This window comes from Limulus polyphemus, unplaced genomic scaffold (genome assembly GCF_000517525.1).
Source record: "Limulus polyphemus unplaced genomic scaffold, Limulus_polyphemus-2.1.2 Scaffold6227, whole genome shotgun sequence".
NCBI lineage: Eukaryota > Metazoa > Arthropoda > Merostomata > Xiphosura > Limulidae > Limulus > Limulus polyphemus.
This window is the reverse complement of record NW_013671837.1, coordinates 2,538-7,029: the sequence shown is the minus strand read 5'-3', so window position 1 is coordinate 7,029 and position 4,492 is coordinate 2,538. Positions and strand designations below refer to the sequence as shown.

The following is a 4,492-nucleotide window of genomic DNA, read 5'->3' as shown; positions in this document are numbered from 1 at the left end:
ATGTTGTTCGAGTGGATGGTGACGTTAAAGGGAAAAAGTAGGTTGCACTTTAAAGTGACTGGGTGGGTTACATTGTAATTGTTCCACTTTGAAGTGACTGGGTGGGTTACATTGTAATTGTTCCACTTTGAAGTGGCTGGGTGGGTTATATTGTAATTATCAGCTGGTTAGTATCAAATCACGAAGAGAACTAGAAAAACGTCAGGAAATTTTCAACCTGACGAACTGCACATTCTGTACTGGTTTATGAAAATAATGATGACAGAGTGGATGAATCTCGTAAAGAAAGTTGTTAAAAACTCTTTTTCTCTTTTATCCGCCTGTTTATCTGTCATTTTGAAAACCACTTTTCATCACTTAAAGATGTTATTTTACGTTTTATGGAAAACTTCGACGAAATTAAAAACAAATAATAAAACTCGGGTAAATTGGCATTTTCGGAGTGTAGCATTTAAAGTCCAGTGTCTTGTCTGGTCAGAAAACATTTGTATGTGGATGTCTTGAAACAATTAGTTGCATGTATTAAAAAAGACCTTAACATAGTAATCTGTATAATGTGTGGTTATTTATAGAATAAAAGCGGGGGAAAATTCAATTGTACATAACACAGACGGTTATTTCTTATTTGTTAAACTACTCACTGATATTTTAAAGTACAGTTGGATCAACAGGACTACTGGAATCGTCAGCTTTATTTTTTTGAGTTATACATTAAAATTACGTAATAACTTACAAAACTAGTTAATATGAGTTATACCCAAGTGTCACGTTAGGACTTACAAAACTAGTCAACATGGGTTATACACAAGTGTTGTGTAAAGACTTACAAAACTAGTCAAAATGAGTTACACACAAGTGTCACGTAAGGACTTACAAAACTAGTTAAAATGAGTTATACACAAGTGTTGTGTAAAGACTTACAAAACTAGTCAACATGAGTTATACACAAGTGTTGTGTAAAGTATTATAAAACTAGTCAACATGAGTTATACACAAGTGTTGTGTAAAGACTTACAAAACTAGTTAAAATGAGTTATACACAAGTGTTGTGTAAAGACTTACAAAACTAGTCAACATGAGTTATACACAAGTGTTGTGTAAGGACTTTCAAAGCCAACTACAATGGCAAGTAGAACTGCGTTAGACTAAAATTGATATTTGCATTAATGGAATACCTTGCCAAGGCACGATGCAGACCAAATAGGAGTGTCAACACATTCAGAAACAAGTGTTAATAAAGCGTTAACATAATGTCCTTGTATGTTATTTACCTGATATTTCGCTAATGCGAACCAAGTCCTCAAGATAACCTCCATCCTTGTACGGTGAAAATTTTTGGTTGTTTTTATGCCTATGAATATGTCTTCTGTTTCAGTCTTGGTTGGAGTGTTCGTCCCTATTTTTGTTGGTTCTAATCCTACACCAAGAGTTGTCGCTCTTGAAACAGACTTGAGAGGAATAAATTCGGTTTTGTGATCTGTTTCTTTAGCTTGTTCTTGTTCCAGCTCGTGAAGAACGCGATCAGAACGAACGTATAAGTGATCGGTGTTAAGAACTGAACGCGACGCGCGATCTTTCATTATTTCGCTCCTTTCTCGCGAATAAAATGAGGAATATTCCCCGTTTATCGTCTTAGTGGTAGGAGATAAATTTGAAGCTAGAAGAACATTTTCTCTTGTTTCGGAAAACTGTCGACGTCGACCTTGCCATAATATAATAATTATAGTATAACACACCAATACTATCAAAACAGCGGTACTATTCAACATTCTTCTCGGTGTGAGACGCATGACGTCCGGGTAAGTCGGTCGGTACAGTGGCACTAACGGAATGCAAAGAGTTCGTCCGCTCCCGTACAGACGCTATTACTAAACTTGCCCACACGTGGCGACGTCCTCTTAACATCAGCTGAGTGCCAGTAAACTTGGCTACCAAAAGGTGGCGGCACTAGTTTAATGGGATTAGTTCGAAAGAGTCTTTTAGAATAAACCACTAACAACGTAACAATGGAGCGACTTCTTGTGGGCACGTACGTAATCGTGGCAATTACAATTTCTCTTTGAGATACACTCTTCAACCGACAGATCTCACGTGCATGATTATTCAACGTGCGGAGTTTTTAATCGAAAATCTGCTACTCTGTTATGTGTTCTTTACAGAATGAATATCTTTCGTTCGTAATAAATTGTATCTCAATTGTTAAAAACAATAAACGCACTAAACGCTGTTAGAAGAAAAACGTTTTCAGAACTTTGTTGGTTGTTGTGTTTTGAAAACTTAATCACCTCCTCAGAAACTTCACAACACCGCGCGCGCGCGTATATTTTATATTGTATTGTTAAAAGAAAAAGAGAGAGAGAGAAAAAAAGACTACTTAATCAACCAGACATTGTATCTTTCTATCCTGTAAATCTATCTATCTCTGTTACTCCAATGTACAGAAACAACACAGTTTTGTATTTTTACGCAGATAACGAGCCTGTTTCTTTGGACAAGAAGCGAGATAAAAAGAAATGTTTATTTCACTTTAGAATAGTATTTGACTAATAGTGAGCCGCATAACCAGACCCTCTTTACTTCATAACATTCAAACAATAGCTTGAATTGTTTTACATTCCTTCACCAGCGAAGTGTTTGCTTGGATTGGCCAAACAACAAAAGAGTTTTTGTTGGTTAAGAATAAAACGTATATAAAAACAGCAGCTACGGGGTGTTGAAAGCTATTCTAGTGAATGTCGCTGCTGCCTGCTGTTGGAACTCTAACTATGTCATAATAATAATCAAAAAACAAAGACTAGAATAATATAAATATTTTTATAGACAAAGAAAAACAAAAATATAATCAAAAAGGACTTAAGTCGATGCATTTTGAAAGGAAGGCTTATAACTCTAAACACCGAGTTTCGATACCCGTAGTGTAAGTGGCACATTGTGCAGCTTTGAACTTAACAATTACAAACAAATAAAAAAAACAAAAAGTTAGGCTCCCAGAGACTCAGCGGTAAGTCTGAAGGTTTATGAGGTTAAAAACCGGTTTTCAATACCTGTGGTGGGCACAGCACAGATAACCCATTATGTAGCTTTGTACTTAATTGTTTTTGTACAATCAAACAAACAAAAAACAACAGGTTAGAATACTGATGACGTTAAACTGAAGGGATTATTTAACTAAGTATTGTATCGCCATCTGTCGAGAATTATATGAATAACAAAAATAGCTAATTGACTTTCATTACAAATTATTCGATATTTTACACTAAATCTCTTCAGTGCGTGAATTTGAATAAAAACTGATCCAGTCGATTTTAAGATCATAAATTTAGATACAGAACCACACGCATAGACAAAGTCATGTTCACAGTACCATTAATCAACATGGTATTTGAAATAACATTTCCAACATAAATGTTAGCTGATACTCGTTATCCTGAAATTTACACGATAAGAAAATAACAAACATGGTTTTAATATGTAAGTTTCTTGTAAACCTGACAGTGTTAAAGTCTGTTCGGATCGTCAGTAAGACACAGAAGACAAAGAATATAATCTAAATAATCAAAAATATTACACTATTATATTTATGGTTCAAATTATAAAAAGTTTAAATTATAGTTGAAATAGCTACCACAAGATGGCACTCAAGTGTGGTAGCCGAAAACTTTAGCACGAAGTATTTACAATAGAACTGTTTGGAACAATTTCGAGAAAAACAACAATAAAACGATCACGAGGTAACTCTGAATGTCACAAAGTCGTGGCATTTAAATTTAACTTGAGTTTGTTCCTCTAAACATCTAATTAAACAACCACTGTTGACAATTTTGAGCTTCATATTATGGCACAAATGTTACAAATTTATGAAACCATGATTATAACTTCTTATACACTATTTATGTTAACAGAATACGTCGATACTTGCCAATAAACTGTTTATTCTTCTCTCTCGTTATCTGTTAACAAGGTGTTTATTTCTATCCCTTACTACCTACCAATAAACTGTTTATTCCTCTCCCTTGTTACCTGTCAATGAACTGTTTATTCTTCTCTCTCGTTATCTGTTAACAAAGTGTTTATTTCTATCCCTTACTACCTACCAATAAACTGTTTATTCCTCTCCCTTGTTACCTGTCAATGAACTGTTTAATTTTGTTCCTCGTTATCTGTCAACAAACTGTTTATTTCTATCCCTTACTACCTACCAATAAACTGTTTATTCCTCTCCCTTGTTACCTGCCAATGAACTGTTTAATTTTGTCCCGCGTTATCTGTTAACAAACTGTTTATTTCTATCCCTTACTACCTACCAATAAACTGTTTATTCCTCTCCCTTGTTACCTGCCAATGAACTGTTTAATTTTGTCCCGCGTTATCTGTTAACAAACTGTTTATTTCTATCCCTTACTACCTACCAATAAACTGTTTATTCCTCTCCCTTGTTACCTGCCAATGAACTGTTTAATTTTGTCCCGCGTTATCTGTTAACAAACTGTTT

At 34.7% G+C, this 4,492-nt stretch overlaps 1 pseudogene; it reads right to left on the bottom strand.

The window, feature by feature from the left end:
- LOC106473499 overlaps positions 1 to 1,861 on the bottom strand; it is a 36,474-nt pseudogene extending 34,613 nt beyond the window's left edge.
- Between the last annotated feature and the right edge of the window lie 2,631 nt (positions 1,862 to 4,492).